Consider the following 22,478-nt stretch of genomic DNA (forward strand, 5'->3'; position numbering starts at 1 on the left):
ATGGGGAATCCGATTTCCGTCGTGTCTCCCATGTGTGACGTCAAAGTGCTGTCTGTGCCATGGTAACCCAGACACTAAATAGATGCCCTGACGGAGAAAATGTTTCACAATGTGAAAACCTCCACCATTAAAAAGACAGTATATCAGCCATCCAATAGGAAACAGAGCCTTCAATGGGCACAACAAAATGGCAAAATGTAAAAAGCAGAAATCAAATAGAAAGATTTCCTTGCTCCTCCGGAGCATTTCACACTTGACGGGCTTCTATGGTCTATTTAAGGTCAGTATGTTTGTTTTGTTTAACACATGCCTTGACATGGTGTCACATATATATTTGGTTTAATACACTGCTTTGATAATCTGAATGAGTCTCCGAGTGCCGCCGCTTGCTTGTGCTGTTCAGTTGTATTGATTGATCCAGAAGGCACCGAAGATGTTGACATCGAAGGAGTGAGTGCCGGTCCGATTGGAACTTTATATTATATATACATTAAATATATATATACAGTACATATATATATATATACACAGTATATATATATATATATATATGTAGCAGCAAACAGGATCAGTGTCACTCTCCGGTCTTTGTAAATAAAAAATCGTAGCCAGAAGCCAGTCAATGGGTCAACGTTTCGAGTTTAATGGAAAACTCATCATCAGGACATACATAAAAAGTGTAATAAATCGTACCTTATATACCCTTGATACCTCACCCGGTGTGCCTGATTGCCCACAGCCCTGCTTCTGGCTCCCGCTGGATCCGCGTCTCATAACGAGGACGTCATCAGGGCCGTCACATCACCCGGGCAACCAGACCACGCTACTCACAACAAGAAAACATAAAGACTTTAAACTGACAGACAACATGACTATTAAAAAACATGGTTGAGACACAATGGAGCAGTGTATCTGCATAACGGTATATCAGAGAAAGTTTTTCAGGCAGAAATAGATGTACCCCGAATATAGCACATTACTAACAATACATAAAGGCAAATGCGAATATCTACATATATATATTTAAGTACATAACATAGCACTATTGCAACAATATTTTTAAGAAAAAGATTATCGATGAATGAACCTGACAGGTGCTGTGGTGTATATAATGCCTAAGGTATATATAAAGTTGTTAAAGACCTACAACACATCAAGGACCTATAGGCCAACGACCTCACCATAAACGGCACACAATAGAGAAAAATTTCGAAGAAAGCTGAAAAAGACAAGTGGTCATGTCTTTCTTCAGAAAAATGTCGGGCCACCGGTTGCTCTGACGGTTTACCACTAAGTGCCATCCTAATTGCAGATCTGTGTAGTGCCATCCGCTCCTTAAAGGAACGGATGGTCTTACCCACATAGTAATATCCACACGAGCACTTAATAAAATATACAACAAAGGAGCTAGAACAAGTCAAAGGGTGTTTGATGTTATATCTGCGCCCTGTATGGGGATGTGTAAAAAATTTTCCTGTGATCATATGTCCACAGGTCACACATCCAGTGCATTTATAGCACCCTCCAATCTTTTTAGACACATTCAAAGAACTAGCAACTAAATCTGTGACATTTGTTTTAACAAGCAAATCCCTCAAATTCTTGTTCCTCTTTAGGCAGGGCCGAATTGTATGATTTTTTAACCCTTTAAGTTCTTTGTCCTGTTGTATAATAGGCCAAAGTGATCGCATAGTATTATTAATGACTCTATTGGCAGGATTGTACCTACGAGGCCAGTTAATTTTTTTATCAATGATCTTTGTTGAATCCTTATTCTTTTGTAACAGATCACACCTAGATAATTTATCAACTCTATTTTTAGCCTGTTGTATGGAGTAAGATGAATACCCTCTAGTTCTAAATTTGTCACACATCCTATTTAAATCTTCTTCAACCTTGCTAGAGTCACTATTGATTCTTTTGACCCTAATGAGTTGGGAAAACAGTATACTGTTTATGGTTGCTGTAGGGTGATAGCTAGATGCTAACAGAAGCATATTGTGATCTGTAGGCTTTGTTAAAATGTATGTATTTATCCTATTATCCTCCTTTTTTATTGTAACATCAAGAAAAGTTACCTGTTCTAGACTAAGATGATATGTGAATTTTATAGGACACTCCTTGTTGTTAATATTGTCCATAAGGACGATAAATTCACTATAGCTAGCTTGCCAAAATAAGAGTATGTCGTCTATGTACCGGCTGTAGAAAAAAATCTTATCTCTAACATCCCTGTTGAAGAATAGTTCCCTCTCTATCACAAACATATAACTGTTAGCGTAAGAGGGCACCACATGTGAGCCCATGGTGCAACCTGTGCACTGCAAGTAGAATTGGCCATTAAATAATTTCTATAAAGCACCTGTTCCAATAGTGACATAAAGAACGATAGATTAGGACCTTTGTATAGATGGTTATTATTTAATAGCTCAAACGTGGCCCTCATCCCCTCCTGATGAAGTATGTTAGTGTACAAACAATTTATATCAAGAATGCACATCCACATGTGGATCGGTTTGTCTCCCAAGTGCTCCAATTTATTCAATAACATAGTGGTATCTCGCAAGTACGTAGGCTCTGCCTGTACACAAGGCTGGAGATAGAAATCAAGATACTCCGAGACTGGACTAAGTAAGCTCTCTCTTGCTGATATGATCGGACGTCCTGGCGGTTTTTGCAGATTCTTATGGATTTTTGGCACACTATATAGTAATGGTGCTTTTGGAAATTCTGTTCTCAGAAAGTCACCAGTATCTACATCAATGATTTTAATCAATTTTCAATCAATTTTTCTCTATTGTGTGCCTTTTATGGTGAGGTGGTTGGCCCATAGGTCCTTGATGTGTTGTAGGTCTTTAACAACTTTATATATACCTTACCACAGCACCTTTCAGGTTCATTCATCGATAGTCTTTTTCTTAAAAATATTGTTGCAATAGTGCTGTGTTATGTACTTAAATATATATATGTAGATATTCACATTTGCCTTTATGCATTGTTAGTAATGTGCTATATTCGGGGTACATCTATTTCTGCCTGAAAAACTTTCTCTGATATACCGTTATACAGATACACTGCTCCATTGTGTCTCAACCATGTTTTTTAATATTCATGTTGTTTGTCAGTTTAAAGTCTTTATGTTTTCTTGTTGTGAGTAGCGTGGTCTGGTTGCCCGGGTGATGTGACGGCCCTGATGACATCATCGTCATGAGACGCGGACCGAGTGGGAGCCGGAAGCAGGGCTGCGGGCAATCAGGCACACCGGGTGAGATATCAAGGGTATATAAGGTACGATTTATTACACTTTTTATGTATGTCCTGATGACGAGTTTTCCATTAAACTCGAAACGTTGACCAAGTGACTGGCTTCTGGCTACGATTTTTTTTATTTACAAAGACCGGAGAGTGACACTGATCCTGTTTGCCGCCTTAAATCTACCTTAGTGTGCACCACAACGAGTATGCCTTATGTTACAGGAGTGCCTACCCCTGCTGTTTTGTTATTTATATATATATATATATATATGTATATATACACATATATATATATATATATATATATATATATACACTTCAGTCCAAATGCAGCAGCACTCGTTGGTACTTTTGTTACAAATAATAACAACAATCGACATTTCGAGTTTATTTCAACCCATCATCATCAGGATACATTAAAGACAAAGCAAGCACACATTAATCTTACCTTAAATAACTGCCCTGTTATTATGGACGCCAGACTCCCACAGTCACACACATCCCGGGCACTGCCTCCGTTGTCCAGGTAACCCGGCACTCCCACAACCAAAAACTAACTCCATCCCCAATAGATACATTCTATGTAAACATCAAGCAAGCACAATAAAATGTAAACAGAGAGTAAGTACATATTAACGCACTTTGCATAGATCTTCCTAAATGTGCATAAAAACATACAAGGCAGTATTGCCGATGTCAAGTGCATTCGAGTATAAACGTGAATACTTAATAAAACTACATCTAATATATAGCAATATAAAGATATATCAAGTATCCACCAAAAAGATATATAATAATATATAGATACATCCCTCTTCATATTAACTAAATGATTAACATCTATCAAACTTTATATAAATGGTAATTTAAACCTCTAGGTTTAACAGTGTCAAGCAGAAATAGCCATTTTGCTTCAATTTGCAATAATTTTCTGTGGTGATCACCTCCTCTGGGACTATCTGGTACATGATCTATAATCATATGGATAGGCTGTGTCTTTGTGCCACAAAATGTCTTGCAATGGGCTGTTCTGAACACTTACCATTCAGTGTTGCCCTGATTGCAGATCTATGTAGCGCCATGCGCTCCCTATAGGTCTTACCTACATAGCATAAGCCACATGGGCATTTAATCACGTATACCACATAAGTACTTGTAGAAGTGAGCGGATATCTGATGTTATACCATTTACCAATATGTGGATCAAATAAATATTTCCCACTTGTCATATGTTGGCAGGTTGTGCATGCAATGCATTTCTAGCATCCCCCTCCTTTCCTTTGTATGGGCATCATGGTTTTCACTTGTTCCTGTATATCTGATCTTACCAGTCAGTCTCTGATGTTTCTTTCTCTTTTCAAGCAAGACATAACCGTCATTTGTTTAAAATCACGCAGCTCTCTGTCTCCCTGTATAATAGGCCAAAGTGATCACGTCGCTTTTTCCTCTGATTGGTGAGAGGTGTTATATCTCCTCACCCAATGCAACTTATTTTTGTTTTCCTTAAATAAGGACATCAACACATTATCCAGGATCATGCCTAATTCTTCCAATTTTTTGAGGAGGGATGTATTATCATTTTAAATAAGTCTCCTTAGCTTGCATACATGGCTGAATATAGAAGTCAAGATACAACCACACTGGATAAAGAGCCTCTGGTTGAGATAATTGGCGTCTCGGCGGATTTATCAGGTTTTTGTGAATGTTCGGGAGACTGTACATCAATGGTACTATAGGAAAGTCAGTTTTCAAGAAAGTAAACATATCTGAAACTATAATACCATCCCGTACAGCACCATCTAGAAGCATATCCAATTCCCTTTTAAAGTTCACCGTGGGATTAAGGGACACATCCACTAGCAGACATAGAAACGACTGCACGAATATGACATTGTAACCGTGCAGTCGTTTCACAGTCTGTGCTGTGCCTACACTGAACGATCAGTCGTTCAGTGTAGGTACATCAATCATACCTGCATTGCTGGTCGATTCCGACATTAATGTGCATGATTTGTGCCCGATTACTGAGCGATTGCATGATTACAATGTCGTAATCGTGCAATCGCTCAGTAATATTGCATAGTGGGTACCCAGCATTAGAAGGAAGTTTTAAATAATCTTTAGTATCAGCTAGTTGGCGATCCAGTTCCTCCTGGTACTGCTTGATGTGCTGGGAAGGGCAGGAGGATCATGGATGAGATTTGTATTGCAACTACAGTAAGCATTATCAGCAACATGTCCCCAGGGCTGGGACACCTGTGCATATTCCGACAGCCTTCATGTGCACTCCTCCTCTGCATTTTAATGCCCTTGCAATGGCAATTCGCACTCTTCGTGTGGAATTGAATTGACCCCAAAGCACATATACAAAGTAATGGTTATTTTACATACTAATTGTAATTCCTCCATTGCTTCACCTCTCTCAAACTTGGCATAGAGGACTTACTGTGCAGGATATAGGAGTCACATAATAAACCAGGATAGCCACCCACAGCACTCATTATATAAAGGTGTTGATCGCAGACCATGTGCACATTCATATAGTGATAATGGTGGCAGCAGGTGTATGGCTCAGCCTTGTGTTGAGGTGGTCTCATTGCATATGTGTGCAAACTATACTCACGACATGAGGCAGCTTTGCAAGTCTATAGATGGATAATTAAGCTCCTGCCACTGTCTCTCCTGGCTGGGGAAACAGATATATGTATGTAATCATTTTATTTAGTGCACTTATAACTTTGGAAATGTGCCTAAAAATGTTAGCTGCATAATAAATAACATTTGCGCAGCCCAGACACTATATTGGAGTGTGATGTTAAAGTCTTCAGATCATCTCTTAACTGATCATAAAACATTTATACTACATGCTGATCTGAGAGGTTGCATATGAACCCTGAAACTGGTTCTCCTTTCTTCTGTCTGCCAAAACAAGCAATTCAAACTGGTGCAAAGATTTATATATATATACCAAATTTCTATGAATTGCCACACCCTTAGAGACTCCCGTGCATCACGCAGAGTTTTAAAAAATTCCAGAATGAACGGTGTACTGTAGTGACATTTTTTCTGGTGTATATTTTCTACCAACTAAGTATTTAAGACTTGGGGGTCTATTCATACAAAATTATGAAAATGTTTCACTATATATTGCATCACTTTGATGCGATATATAATCTGTTTACATGAAAGCCTGTTTACCGGATGAGATCCGGTAAACAGGGTTCTGGTAATCCAGTCTTCTCCATGGGTCCTCAGATTAATGGAACATACACACGGTCAGATTTTATTTTGAACGATATCGTTCGAACGATCTAAACGATTTTTTTTTAAAACGATATCAACGATATGAACGATTTTAGAAACTATTTACTCAACGATTTGAACGATTTTTTTTAACGATGGACGATTTAAACGATATTGGACAAATCTGACAGAAAAAAAGGGTGGAAATTCAAATGAGAAAGATTGCTCCAAAGTTAATGATTGACAGGGAAATGCTGGCTGTGACTAGCATGAGGGAATAAAAAGCTGGGGGCCATTTTATAGCATTGCATTTCTTGCTCTGTGGCTAGTTTAGTTCGGTTTATACCAGCTAAACGTCGTTATATTGCTAATTTGCTCCGCTTTGTTTTTGGCTTGCCTTTTACAAAGTGTGTTTATTGTGCTATAGTGATATGGATCCCATTCGTCAGTGAATGATGGTGGCCTACGCAGGAGTCGCAATTTTGTCTGAGAGGGAGAGGGCCGAGAGGAGGAGGAGGCCTTGCGGATGGATACCATGTCCCATATGCCTTTGCTCATGGAAATCCGTGAGAATAATCCAGATGACTACCGGAATTTCTTGCGGATGGACGACGTCGTCTTTCAGGAGTTGCTGCAGCTTGTAACTCCTGTTATTCAGCGACAGGATATGAATATGAGGAGCCATATCGGCTGAGGAGAGGCTGGTGGTTACCTTACGATATTTGGCTACCGGAAGATCCTTGGCTGACCTGAAATTTGGTTCCCTCATTTCACCTCAGGCGTTGGGCGTCATCATACCGGAGACGTGCAAGGCCATATACCAAGCCCTCCAGCCCCAGTACTTAAAGGTATTTTAAATATTTTATTTTTATTTGCATGTAATGACATACTGTATTTTTTTTTTTTTAAAACCAACTGACGGGTAATAAATTTGTAGGGAAAAGTTTGGATTGGGCTCAAAAATAAGGGCGATGACGTTATATGTTTGCCGATTTTCATTATCCCCGTATTCAATATAATTTAATTACATTTAATTAAACTTTTTTTTGCCAGTGAAAAGTCAATGTAAAATTGGGGGAAACATTTTCTTCCTTTAGCAGTTTAAAAAAAATGCAGAATTTCAGTTTAGGGGTGCAGGCTTAAAAAAAATTGCCTGCATCCTTCAGAATGACCCCTTGAAACGATCTGTGTAAAAAAAAAAAAATATTGTGACACCCCAAACAAAGCACTTTGAATTTGGGGGTCCAAAAATAAATGTTGGGGAACAAAGTTAAAAAAAAAGCGAACTAGACTCTGGGGGGGTCCCCAAGTATGCCCCAGGTGTTTTTTTCATTGCAGCTCCTTGCACAAGTGGGTTTTTCACAATTTTTTCAAGTCTCTTTAGCAACTTTAAAATATGCTGAACCCCATTTTGAAGTACCCCAAATTTGCTGGGCATAGCTATTTTTCACCCAAAAATATTCTAAATGCTCTTCTGCACCACTTTCTTCAAAGTGGCATTTATTCACTTGCTGCGGCTATTAGAAACCCCGACTTCCTTCAGGATTTAAAAATGGGGGTACCCATAGTGATCCCCCATGTGTAGACATTATTAGGGGGGTCCCTATAATATTTCCTGAAAATTTCCGTTTTTGTTAACCTGTAAAAAAAATTATTAAATAAAAAATTAACATAAGGTCCCCCCCCAAAAGCCAAACCAGCCCCAGGCTTGCCAGCCAGTGGTGGTTTCTAAAAATACGGGGAACAAAATGTGTAGGGTTCCACCGTATTTTAGAAACCAACACCAGGCTGCAGGGACTAGTGCTGGTTTTAAATATAGGGGGCAAAAACGACGTGGGGTACCCCCTATATTTAACACCAGCACCAGACCCAACCGACCGGGGTGCAATGCCACAGCCCGGAGACCCAATCACCGGGGCTCCAGGTCCAAAGCATTACACCCCAAGTCGGACAGCGCAAGCCGGTGATCTCGGGGGAGTGGGGGACCCCCCAAAAAATGGTCCCCTCTCTCCCGAGCACCACAGGCTTACGCTGAAGCCTGGGGCTCATCCCCATACCCCTGGAGCGTTGGGTATGGGGGTAATAGGGGGGCCAAATAATGTCAGACTATTGTACTTTACAGTGGAACTACAAGTGCCATCATGCCTGCCATTTTGCACTTGTGGAACTAGGACAGCAGACAGACATGCAGCACCTGTAATTTCACTGTAAAATAAATAGTTAAAAAAATACAAAACACACACACCGTGCCCAGTATAAGTTTATTACACACACCTACCCATTCACACATATACTCACCTATACCAGATGTTCTGTCCTCTTCTCCAGTAGGATTTCCCAAAAACATGGCTCTGCAAGAAAAATTTCATACTCACCTACATCCAGAGCTGGTCTCCGCAAGAATCCATGGGATTTAAAAAAACAAAACAAAACGCATTTAGCCGATCCACGCAACAGAGCTATCTATATGTGTGTTGCCACACATACAGCTAGCTCCCGAATTGTTGCCATCGGCACTTCACGGGGCATTGCAGTCCCGTCAGCCAATCAGCGGCCGCGCTCACTGTAGAGCGCCCGCTGATTGGCTCCAGCAACTGACAGTTCCCACATGGTGTGAGTCGCCCACGTGGGAAGTGTCAGTAGCTGGAGCCTATCAGCGGCCACGCTACAGTCAGCGCGGCCGCTGATTGGCTCTCAGGACTGCAAGCTCCGTCGATGTGCCGTCAGCTGGCATTCGGGAGTTATGAGTGTGCGTGGGAACACATATATTCATAGCTCATTTGTGGCTCTGGTAAGGCGTTTTTTGTTTTGCCAAGTACGTGGATTACTGCGGAGACCAGCGCCAGGATATAGATGAGTATATGTGTGAATGGGTAGGTGTGTGTAATAAACTTATACTGGACACAGTGTGTGTGTTTTGTATTTTTTTAACTATTTATTTTACAGTGAAATTACAGGTGCCGCATGTCTGCAGGCACTTGTAGTTCCACAAGTGCAAAATGGCAGGCATGATGGCACTTGTAGTTCCACTGTAAAGTACAATAGTCTGACATTATTTGGCCCCCTATTACCCCCATACCCACCACTCCAGGGGTATGGGGATGAGCCCCAGGCTTCAGCGTAAGCCTGTGGTGCTCGGGAGAGGGGGGACCATTTTTTGGGGGGGTCCCGCACTCCCCCGAGATCACCGGCTTGCGCTGACCGACTTGGGGTGTAATGCTTTGGACCTGGAGCCCCGGTGATTGGGTCTCCGGGCTGTGGCATTGCACCCCGGTCGGTTGGGTCTGGTGCCGGTCTTAAATATAGGGGGTACCCCACGTCGTTTTTGCCCCCTATATTTAAAACCAGCACTAGTCCCTGCAGCCTGGTGTTGGTTTCTAAAATACGGTGGAACCCTACACATTTTGTTCCCTGTATTTTTAGAAACCACCACTGGCTGGTAAGCCGGGGGCTGGTTTGGCTTTTGGGGGGGGGACCTTATGTCATTTTTTTTAAAAAGTTTGTAATATTTATTTTTTACAGGTTAACAAAAACGGAAATTTTCTGGAAATATTATAGGGACACCCCTAATGATGTCTACACATGGGGGATCACTTAGGGTACCCCCATTTTTAACTTATGAATGAAGTCGGGGTTTATAATAGCCGCGGCAGGAAAAAACACCTTTCAAAGCTATTGAAAAACCCAGACTTTCTTCTGCAGGCAAAAATGGGGGTACCCATAGTGATCCCCGAGGTCTGGACATTTTTAGAGGGGTCCTACAATTAATTCCTTAAAATTCCATTTTTTTTTCTAAGATCCAAGTATCGGCGGGTCACATTTTTTACTATTTCAAATAGAATACGGGGATAAGCAGGAGCGTACGCGATACTTTTTCGCTGTCAAAACCACCAAAGTGCGGCGGCGAAAACCTCGCTGGCGAGGTTAACGTTTCATATTGAATACCCCTCCAAATTTGATGTTATGTAAGGATGCCATTTCAACAGTTTCACATTGTCTTTTCACAAACACACCAATTGCCTGTCACCTTTTTTTGTTGTTTCACTCTGTCTCTGAAAACACTGGGTAGTAAATTGACCCTTGTAAATACTGGTATTTTTTGATCATCAATTTAAGAATTAAATGTGCTGAAACAAATTTTATGTTTTTCATTTCAGTTCCCTGCTACAGTTGGCGATCGGCAGAACATTGCTGCGGAATTTGAAAGGAGATGGGATTTTCCAAATTGCGGTGGTGCCATTGATGGCAAGCACATCCGGATTACCCAACCCAGCAATACTGGATCCTTGTACTTTAATTACAAGGGCTACTTCAGTATCGTCCTAATGGCAATAGTTTCTGCCAAATATGAGTTTATCTTCATTGATGTAGGAAAGAATGGTCGAGCCTCCGATGGTGGATCATTTAAAAACACGACATTTTATGAAAGGTTGGAGAAGAACATGTTACAACTTCCTACTGCTAATGATTGTTCACATGGGTTATCATTTGTATTTGAGGGCATTTGCCTTGCACAAACATGTCCTTAAGCCATTTGCCCAAAGAACATTGACACCAGAAAGGCGCATTTTCAACTATCGTCTATCCAGAGCCAGAAGAACAGTGGAGAATGCCTTTGGAATTTTGAGTAATCATTTTAGAGTTTTCCACACGGCTATAAATCTTCGTGTGGATAAGATAAATTGGGTGGTTATGTCAGCATGTGTCTTACATAACCTTTTGCTGCGTAAAACCCAAGGACAACCCAGTTTGACAACAGGAGTTTCCACTGAACCGGCACTTCCAAACTGGTCCTCTGTCAATCCTCCCTTGCTTCCCCAAGGTGTCACAGGATGGGCCAAGCAAATCAGGGACCGATACGTCTCTTATTTTAATGGTGAAGGTGCCGTTCCCTGGCCGACAGACCATGCATAAAATGTTTTAAAACATTACTTGGCAGACAATTTGTATTTAGAAGGAAAAATAAATTGAACCCTTCTTTGTTATGTTTTCCTGTGTTGTCTTTTTTAAGTTGTCTCTTTACTTACTTTGTTCTTGTACATGAGTACCGCCAAAGCTTCAGAGACCCAAACTCCTGGACTCTAGGTCCAAAGCATTACCACCCTAAATCACTTAGGCTAAGCCAGGGTTTTTGGGGGAGTGGGGAACCCCTCAAAGAAGTTTACCCCCCTCACCACCACCCCCGCCTTACGCTGAAGCCAGGTGCTCGTCTTCCTATCCATTTCCCTTGTGTATGGGTGTAATGTGTTGGTGAAATGATCTTATTTTTTGGAATCTTACAGTTGAACTACAAGTGCCAGCATGCCTGTCATTATGCTCTTGTGGAACTTCAAATTCTAGCAGCTATGTGGCACCTGTGATTTCACTGTAAAATTAAATTTTAAATAAGTGTGGATTTCCCCCCGACTGCAAATATACGCAATTATTAAAATATCTTGGTCCCTTTTTCAACAAGCCACCACCCCAGGGACAATTTGGGTATTTTGTAAAATATTTCCCTAAACATTGTTTTTAATCATCTACAAATGGTCCTAATCTAGGTGGAAAATTTGTTTATTAAAACCATACTCCTGGCCGCTCGTTAACTTGTGGGTGACCACCCACAGCTTTAGCAAACGTCCAGGATGATGGAACATTGACCCACTTGTAGGTGTTCTGCACGTGCAAGGGGGTCTAAATCGGGCACACTGTCTTGTCAATGATTTAAATCAATAGTTATACATTGCAAATACTAAAGACATAAATTGTTTTGCTTAATAATATTTAATTAAAATAAGTTTTTAAATAAAGACAGACAAATTTTGAATTTTAAATGATATATAATTTTTAATTTGTAATACACAAAAAAATAAATCGCCCATGAATACTGGATAGGATATTCTGGGTAGTGCCAAGCCAATGAGTGCCTTGAAAATACAGAATACTCAAATTGGGGCTACAAGGCTTCATCAGCTGCTGCAGAAGTATTGCATGGGCCAAAAAACAAATGCAACCAAAACTGGGTAAAGCAGAAGATCAAAAAATATTCCGAACAATGTCAGCGGAAGTCAACACAAAATATGGAATGTCAAACATTCCAAAGGAAGGGCAACGATAAGGTGAAGAGAGTCCAACATTATGGTATTATGAGCAAGTGTCCAACATCCAGACGAAAGAGAAGGAGAAATCGGACTGAAAAAAAATTAACAAACATGCCATAAAAAAAGTGTTACAAAAATTAGGTATCAAAAAAATCGTCATGGGCAAGAGTGGCCAATGCATTCCCAACAGCAGAGTGAAGGCCAATTGAGGACGGCCCAGGAAGCTTTGACGGTGACGGAGGGGATCCCGACGCAGTACGGGGAGACATATGTGGAGGAGGAATTGGGGGATTCGGCGCAAGGAGGTGACTGTTACTTATTTCTGTGGGAATACTTTGCTGGGGTATGTATGGGCTTATCGTCGTGGTTTCATCTACCTCATCTGTCATACCATGAGAAATAAGCCCATATATAAGCCGCTGGCAAAGAAATTGGGTTCGGGGCTTCATTTGCCTCATCTCATTGCTCATGTTGATACCAAAAACGGTTAAGTCATCCGAATTTGTCTGAAGAACCTCCTCAGCATGTGTTAAAAATCTTTCAGCCCGATCAGGTCTGGAACTTGACGCTTGCGCCCCCTTGGCTGCCAACCTCCGCCTCTTTGCCGCTGGCTGTGGCTGCGGTGTTGTGGCTGGCGCCTCCACAATGCTTGCCTCAAGTTCCGTTAGCTCACTGGTTGGAGGCTCAGGATCCACTTCCTCTGTAGGACGAAGCTAGGAAAGAAAATATTAATTAATTTCAAATTATTATTAAAAACTAAAAAAATTCAATCAAAATCATTTGTAAAATAAAATAATAAAAAAACATCAACATCACTACATTGCATTGGAAAACTATATTTAACAGGTTCTACAATATTTTAAAAAACTATATAGTCCATGAACTTACAGAATCTTGAGTCTCCGAAACTTCAATAGGAGTAGTCACCTCCACGGGCGGCTCCAGTGAGCTAACTGACTGTGTCTCCGCCTCTTTCGTCAGGACAAAGGACAGGATGTCGTAATACCATAATGTTGGTTTCTTCACCTCATCTGCCCCAGCTCCCGAACGTTTGGCATTCTCATATTTTGTGTGCTCCCGCATAATGGTTGTTCGGAAATTATTGATCTTCTGCTTTACCAAGTCAATGGTTACATTTTTGTTCAGGGCCTTGCAATACTCCTGCAGTTTCACATAGCCCTTGTGTTTCAAGCCCCGATCTGAGTATTCTTTCAATTGCAAATTCCACAGACACTCATTGGCTTGGTAGATTTCAAGAAATCCTGTCCAGTATTCCCTGTTACAGGCATGTCTGAAATACAAAGATTCAAAGAGACATTCAAAAAACAGGTATATCAATTATCATAAAATTAAAAAAAATAGCCTTTAAAAAAAAAAAAAAAAAATGGACCATCAAAAATACTATATCTTATGTCGCTGAGATCCATTTATGCGCTAGCCCGTGCTGTGCCTCTACCCGTGATACCTGTGAGGGCTTCTGTCACATAACCAACATGCCAGGTGTTGCAGCAGCATGGCAGGTCTATATGACATGCCAGGTTTTCCCATAACATCGCAGATGATAAAATAACAACATGCCAGGTGTTGCAGCAGCATGGCAGGTCCTATATGACATGCCAGGTTTTCCCATAACATCGCAGATGATAAAATGACAACATGCCAGGTGTTGCAGCAGCATGGCAGGTCCTATATGACATGCCAGGTTTTCCCATAACATCGCAGATGATACAATAACAACATGCCAGGTTTTGCAGCAGTGACAACGCTGATGCCCTGCTGAATACATTGTCCACAACTGCTGTCTCCTCCATGTCCCCCATCACCCCGCCCTGCCCCCGCTGCTGATGGGCCTGCAGGTGATATTGAATAGAAGCTCCCTGCATGTGTGCTCCATACCAGACCCCCCGCCCTGCCCCCACTGCTGATGGGCCTGCAGGTGATATATAAAAAAAGTTCCCCGCATGTGTGCTCCATTCCAGCTCCCCCTCCCCCCCCGCACTGCCTCCACTGCTGATGGGCCTGCAGGTGATATAAGAAAAAAGGTCCCCGCGTGTGTGCACCATTCCAGCCCCCCCTCCCCCCCACACTGCCCCCACTGCTGATGGGCCTGCAGGTGATATAAGAATAAAGGTCCCCGCATGTGTGCTCCATTCCAGCCCCCCCTCCCCCCCGCACTGCCCCCAATGCTGATGGGCCTGCAGGTGATATAAGAAAAAAGGTCCCCGCATGTGTGCTCCATTCCAGCCCCCCCTCCCCCCCGCACTGCCCCCACTGCTGATGGGCCTGCAGGTGAAATAAAAAAAAATGCCCCAGCGTGTGAGGCTTTTCCTCAATGGGGGTTGAATCTCAGCAATGGGGGTAGGAGTAGAACGAGGGGGCACTGGGCAGCAGGCAGTCAGACGGAGGTGACCAGGCATATGCATATGTCGTGTCAATCTTCCAAGTATATGAGAGTGTTCCAGGGGCATTTTGCTGCTTTGAAGTTTGGGGTTTTTATTTAGTTTCAATTAATCTCACTACATATACCCCAAAATGGGTATAGTAGTATGTGCACATGTCAGATCTATATAATGTATAAAGAGATCAATATAGTAAATCCAAACTCGATAACACAGGAAAATAATGCTTCAGTAAATTTGTTATTAGCAAAAATAATACATGTTTTAATCTAAATTTTTTTATATGTTTTAGAACACATAAAAAGTTATCTAATGTGCTCTCTCGATAAGAAAAATGTTTAACTGGAGTCTAATTAAGTGGTTAATACCAAAAAGCTACATAAGTAAATGACAAGCAGGATGTTTTACGGCTGTATTATAAACATTTAAGGGTGTGTACACTGTCATAAGCAGTGTATTGCACAAGTTCATTTTACTTGCACCTTGGTCTACATAGTATTAAGACATGCAGGATGGGTTACCGGACACCTTTCGTGCTGTTACTGTGCATTTCCATTGTTTATCTCTTCAACGTAAAAATCCTATTCTTGGACAAATACTTGAAACAGTGGAACATTAGAAGCCATTCATTACACAGTAAGTCGGATATTTCAGTGGAGGTTGACTTTTGAAATTTAGGACAAACGTATGTATTGTGTTTATATTACTTTGATTTTCATATGTCATATCTTTGAATAATATAAGGAATAGAAAGCTTGTGTGGGGCTGAAGGCAAAAGCTTACATTTTTGGTACAGATAGTTGTGTTATCTTAATTTGTTTCTGTGAATTTATTTATATGATTCTCCACTTTGTGCCATTTTACCTTGGGAAGTAGTGCATTCTGGCACTGTGCTGGTTAATGAATGCATATCCACTTTTTGTCAAACCATAGATCTTCAAGGTAAACTTTTCTATGTTTGATGTAGGAAATTAACAGATTTACACATTATCAAGTGGTTCTGATTTAATGTACCTTTTAACCTATCTTAAAAACTATGAGGAAAAACCTTGATGATTTTTGGATGTTGTGCCCCTTGTACAGTTAGCTTATCCTATTTTGAATGCAGAAAATTGGGACTTGGCATTTATGGGACTGTATTTGGGATGTGTATAATACACAAACATCTACCTCAGTAGTAATAACTAAGGTAAAGATTAACCCACATGTGTTAAGCTAACCCTGGTTCTTTTAATGTAATTTATGAAAGTTTAAAACACATCGGCATACAGAGCTGCTCTGTTTAAGTAAAGATACTAAATACCTGACTAGATTGTTCATGGATGCACACCCACATTTCCATTTTCACAGGGTGTGTGTGTGTAATTTAATGCATGTCCTGTATTTACAGGTGCACTACAGGATTTATTACAAGGCTAATTACAGACAGATAGGGTTTGTCCTTGAACATTATGCATGTGGATATTTGATCCACAATAAAATTGGTCTATTAGGATAAAAATTAAAAGAGGTGAATTACCTACTGCCTTATAATCATATTTTTGAATTATGGCTCAGACTCCTGTTTTGACTTGAGATATTGCAATACTGACTTTGAATATAAGGGGTTCCATATCATATTGATATGATCATGATTTCATTAACCTTTAAAAGAGGTGTGCGTTAGGTGGAGGAGGAATACTACCTGAACAGGAGAACTTTTCATAAAGGATATTTGCAGAAACCTGTTTGTGCTTTTCCTACAGACCTGTGACAAATAGTAATCCCTCTTGCAGGTGGAGCAAGCATACAGTAGTCTCCTCATTGAAAGGATATAATTACTGCTGATCTTACCTGTTTCTAGAAGACTGGCATATTGTATGACCGCTACCAGCAACATGGACACAAATATACAACTATTAATGTAGAGAGATGTATTCATTACTGGCTGACACATTTTAAAAGATCCACAGGTGGAGCTAATTATTTCATGTGAGATTCTATGAGGAGACCTGGAAAACATGCACTGTTCCTGTATACCCTTTTCACATCGCAATGCTGTGTGGCACCCAGGATTTTGTACACAGGTCCATCCCGGGTACGACCTGGATGAGACCCCTTTTCTGACTGGTGGCCCGACCTGGCTTATTGCTGGATCGATTAAGTCATCGCCATCACGTGCTGAGCTGGTGCTTGGAGATGATATCCTATGGTGTGAATGGGACTTGGGGCCTGATTCAGACCCACTCGCGAGCGGCTGTCCGCTCGCAAGTGGGTCGATGTTATGGACTGAGCATGCGCACGACGGAGGGAGCTCCGTCGTGCGCATGCGCCAGACGGGACGAGCGAAGGAAAGTCCTTCGCTCGTTGTGTCCGATCAAAGGGGGCGTGCTGTCAATGTTGATTGACAGCACGCCCCCTTTGGTGGGTGTGCCGGGGGCGTGCCTCCCTGGCGGGGGCGTTCCCACGGGAACGCCTCCCGTCAGAAGCCGGCCCACTGACATCACTAGTGTTGTCAGTGGGAGTGATTTTGGCTCTGATAGAGCCAAAATCACTCCGGAGCTTGCGGTTCAAAACCTCAACCGCAGGCTCCGGCTCGCAATTTTGATGGTCGCGATGGTCTCGACCATCGCGGCCATCACAAAGCACGCTCGTATAGCCTGTGGGTGGTGACCCACAGCTATACGAGCGTCCAGGAGGACGCTCCATGAAAATGGAGCCCGGCCCTCATTCAGAGCGTGCGCTCTGCTCAGAGCGTACGGCTCTGAATGAGGGCCTTGGATTGCATTCATCTCGCTGCATTGTGAGCTGGGTTAAACCCATGTTATTTCAACCTGGCCCTTTCACACTGCACAGTAATTGCTGGTAGTGTTAAAGGGGTAACTGCATTCCCTGAGGAATGAGTTTGGAAACACTGCAGTAGAAGACCGCAGGATAGCAGATTGTGAGTTCTTTTAAGTGTGTGGACTTTTATATGCTATCCCAGAGGTTCCCAAACTACGCCATTACAGTCCATGTTTTAAGGATATCCATGCCCAGATGATTAAATCAAACTGGCTAAGGTGCTAATTAAGTCATCTTTGCTCACGTATGGATATACTTAAAACCTGCACTGTAATGACGGAGTTTGGGAACATCTGTGCTACCCTAATTCATTGGCATTAATATATGGGGGCCTATTCATCATCACTTAATTTTTACAAAAGCAGGTGAAAATTTTAATTTTTACCTGCATCTGTAAAAATTGAGTTATCGGGCCATGCATCGAGTAGGTGAAGCAGGAGTTATCACAGATATCTTTCAGATCACTCCGCTCCTATCCGGCTCCTTTCACCAGACATCGGGGTTCTTGTGTGCATGCATGACCTGTAGGAGCAGTGAAATGATTCACTGCTCCGAAAAGGAGCAGTTAAGCCACTCGCAGGGATATCTGATTTTGTATCAGCTGTCACCGTGCCGGAGCACTGATGAATTCATCTGGATTCCACAGCGAGTTAGAATGGCAATTATGGGACCCCAATAATTAACATCATGAATAGGCCCCATTATCACCATTTGAACTTGGACAGTTTGACAGCCTGGAATTGTGCATTAGGGGTATTTATTCCCTAATTGGTCCCATATGAGTGACTTTGGTGCTATTTGTATATATTTGTTTGAATGTTGTTTCATTGGTCCCCATTTTCTTTCCACATTGTGATACTATATGTATCAGATTTTGCTAATCTCCTGAGAATATTGTTTCTTAAATATTTATTTATTTTAATGATTTGTGAATATTTTCAATAGTTATGATACCAATTATCGTATTATTATTGGTGTTTATCAAACAACAAATACACTATATACTTTTTAGAACAAATTATTTGTTACAATTAATAGACAATTTATATTTTTCATATAGTGTAGTGCAGGTCAACGTTAGATAGAGGCCATTAATTGGAAAAAATATCCCAGTATACCTATCAATTTTAAAGATAACAAACACATATAACTTTTATAATTGAATAGAAGACACACAGTGGGACTGTTTGGTTTTTATATCACACTATCTGGAGTACCTGGCATTGCCCGGGATTTTAAGAATGTTTGTTTACACAGCATCCACCAACAAACCTGTCTTTAGGCAGGCCTCACGAAAAGTGTGACAAACTTCCCCATCAACAGTCCTAAGGTCTTCAAAGGAAGTAGGACCTGTAATGGTGTAAAGCAAACTTCGGATATAGAAGCATTCAAAATGTATTGGATGTACAGTGTAAACACGGCCAAGAGCTTCTGTTGCTCTGATACCAGGATGACCATCTACAGCGACTTCCTGTTTTCTGTGCATAAAACTTTTTGAGAAGCATTCCATGTGTAATATTTTGGCAGTTCACAGTACAGCAGGGTCCTTGCAGAGTCATCATTTTGACACAGTTCGAAGAAAGAAGTCAATCTTGTCGCGTAATTTGGTATAGTCAGACAGCCGAGAATGCTGGGAAAGCCTGCTAAAGCTCTCTTCAATAATAAACATTAAGATCATGACAACACATAAAGCTTGCTCCGATGCCCTACCCATATGCTGTGAGGCCCCACAATGAGCCTCCAGCAAAAATTGTGTATTTTAATTAAGAACAAATAAACAGTAATTAATTTCGATTTTACATTTTTTTTAGTTGCCTCAGCCGTGTTTTAATACACTCGTAAAATTTCACGATCTTAGCTTGTAAACTGTGGATTTGTATAGAAGGACAGAAGGTCAAATTTTTGCTTTTATATAGTAGATTGTATTTCACTGATTTGTACAATTGCAGGCCATTTTTTTAAGAATGACATAAAAGTGGTTTTGAGTACTGTGCACCACTATAGGACAACATATTTTCTTCTTATACTGCTTTTATACCTAAATTCCGCGTCTGACCCGGAGGCTGGAACAGGGGGCCCGATTCAGACCCGCTCGCTAGGCTGCGTTCGCACATAGCCTGCTGATGTTTGCAATGTGCGCATGCATCGCTGTGTGCATGTGCAAACTAGTCCATGCGATCGGGAAGCGTTCACTCGCTGCGCATAGCCAACTCGCTAGAAAGAGTGACAGGATGTGCCGTTTGTGGGTGGTGACAGGGGATGGTCAAATGAAATGGGGGGGTTGTGTTGCAGACGCAGGTGTGTCTGAGCGTCTTAATTATGCATGCCTCTGAAATGGCATTAAGAGACAGTGTCATAGTACACGTCACATTTACTGTACACTCTGAAGCACTCGCAGTGCTTGTGGTAGAGTATGGTCAGCCACAAGTGCAGCGTACGCTATCGATGGTACTCTATGTTAACGATTGTTGCATACACATCCTGGAGGTGACATGTATAAGTGGGCATCTTAAGACAGGCTGGAGGGCGTCTAAATACACACCACAATCGCACGCCAAAACCTAACGGGCCTGCTATTGCCTTGCTTTGTGATTGTGGGATCTGCATACTTGCAGCTGATCGCTGCATGCAAACGCATCTAGTGAGTGCGTCTGAATCGGGCCCTGGGTTTCAAACTGGATCAGACCCGGAATTTAGCCGGCGCCGACCCAGGATATTTCCGAGTCGGCGCCATTCACACCAGAGCTGGGTCTGCAGTTACCCTATTTTTCCAATGTTGAAGTGGACGCTAGGAGATGACGTCATCTCCAAGTACCACTGAAGCCGGCCAAACGGCAGGCATGCGGCACGATCCATGTCATCATCACCCAGATCGTACTGTTTACACTGCAGGGTTTGTAAAACCCTGCAAGCTACCTGGGTTGGATTGCCGGGTCACGCCACCCGGGAATCCAACCCAGTCCCCCTTTACACCAAGGAGCTACCCGGGTTAACCCTGCAATAACCTGGGTTTTAGCTCTGGTGTAAAAGGGGTATCATTTAGTTAAATACACTACAGATCTGGGCAAAATCAAAGGGCCCTGAATGAACTTGTAGTTCTACAAGCAACAGCATACCCAAATAGTTCAGGCATGCCAAGGCTTACTGGGACCTGCTGTGCTTGAGCAAAATAGACTGATCTAACAATTTTAATTGTATTTTCTTCAGCAAAGATCGCAATTGCCTCTGCCTGTCAATCAGGCAGAGGCATAGAAGGGCTTGCAAGTGACTATGCAGGACCCATTCTGCACAATCACAGAATGGGTCATGCGCACTTACAGATTCCCGATAATCGGGAATCTGCGATAAGCAGTGCACTTGTGTGCACTGCTGAATCAGGCCCACAATCCCTAAATGGGAAATGAAGGCCCAATTCAGACCCGGACGCACGCTATGGGCGATTATCGCCCATCTGCGCATGTATATGCAGTCATTGCAATCGGGAATCGTGCGCTCTTAACACAAATTCTGAGTGCTACTTTGAGTGACAGATAGTGTGGATGGTAACAGGGGAAGGTGCTTGTGAACGGGGGAGTGGTGCTGCGAATGAAGGGCATGTCTGGCCGTCAAAACTGAGTTTTATGGGTGTGCATAATTAGCATGGAAGCATCATTGTACACATCACTTGGTTGTATTTCAGCCCGTAGTGATCGCAGTGCTTGAGGTGGAGTAGGGTCCAGGGCCAAGCTTGTAGGCGCCCACCAACCCACCCCCCTGCAGCTGCAGCCACTTGGTAAATTTGTGATATTTTTATAAGCCAGACACCAGTGCACTGTATTCTGGCGGGTACTCTCTCTACATGTCTGGGAGGTCTGATGGGCACGCAGGAGGGTTTAATTTTATTGACCATTTACATTTTTTTCCCATGAATCGGTGGGTAGGGACCCCAGTGCATTGCTTTGCCCAGGGCCCACACTACTGTTAAGACAACCCTGGTAGGGTGAACCTCAAGCGCTGCATGCAGCTCCAATGGCTCTCGATGGTTCTGATTAATCATACACTTCTTGAAGATGACATGTTTTAAGAAAGAAAAGTGGACGTCTTTATGCCGGCATGCGCTCACTCTGCCGACGCTCTCTAATATATAGAGGATGTCCTTACACCAGACAGTGCGATCGTGGAATTTGCATATCCAGCCCCTTTTGGCAGGGAGAGAGCGCAGCTTAGAGTTCGGGTCTGAATCGACCCCTCAGTACCTTGATGAATCGACCCCTCAGTACCTATGCCAGTTTGACATTAATCACTAAACTTGCTAATTTATTTTTCCAAAAATTTCCCCAAAATTAAATTTTTTTAAAATGATCATATTATTTAAATAATACCTATTTAAACCTGATTCAGTATAATTTTATGAACAAACTAGCTGTTGCCTGCGGCTTTGCCCACAATGAAATCTTTTCTGCTAACATTTTTTTTCATTTGAGGTGTTCTAGTTGTATTGCTTTGCATAGAGGCCCTGTCGCAGGAGTGGCCTAAGTGACCAGCAGCGCTATACAGCCTGGTGGCAGCAGCATCTTCACCTACCACTCACACCAATGTCACTGTGTGCCCTGTGCGCAGTGTTATGTAGCCTATCCTATTCTAGTGAATGTGGGTCCGAAGCACCTTTCCCCCATCCCTTACTGGCCACGTGCATGGT

The 22,478-nt window shown here is 42.0% G+C and overlaps 1 protein-coding gene across 2 annotated transcripts in view; it reads left to right on the top strand.

Moving 5' to 3' along the window:
• The first annotated feature begins 15,544 nt into the window (after window positions 1–15,544).
• LOC148474195 (beta-1,4-galactosyltransferase 1-like) overlaps window positions 15,545–22,478 on the top strand; it is a 267,470-nt gene continuing 260,536 nt past the window's right edge. Inside the window, exon 1 of one of the 2 annotated variants that reach the window (XM_088458969.1) lies at window positions 15,545–15,613. The gene's annotated coding sequence lies outside the window, so the exon portion shown is untranslated. The other variant, XM_088458968.1, reaches the window with a different exon arrangement.

Source organism: Taudactylus pleione, unplaced genomic scaffold, assembly GCF_031769625.1.
Source record: "Taudactylus pleione unplaced genomic scaffold, aTauple2 ptg000882l, whole genome shotgun sequence".
NCBI classification, from domain to species: domain Eukaryota; kingdom Metazoa; phylum Chordata; class Amphibia; order Anura; family Myobatrachidae; genus Taudactylus; species Taudactylus pleione.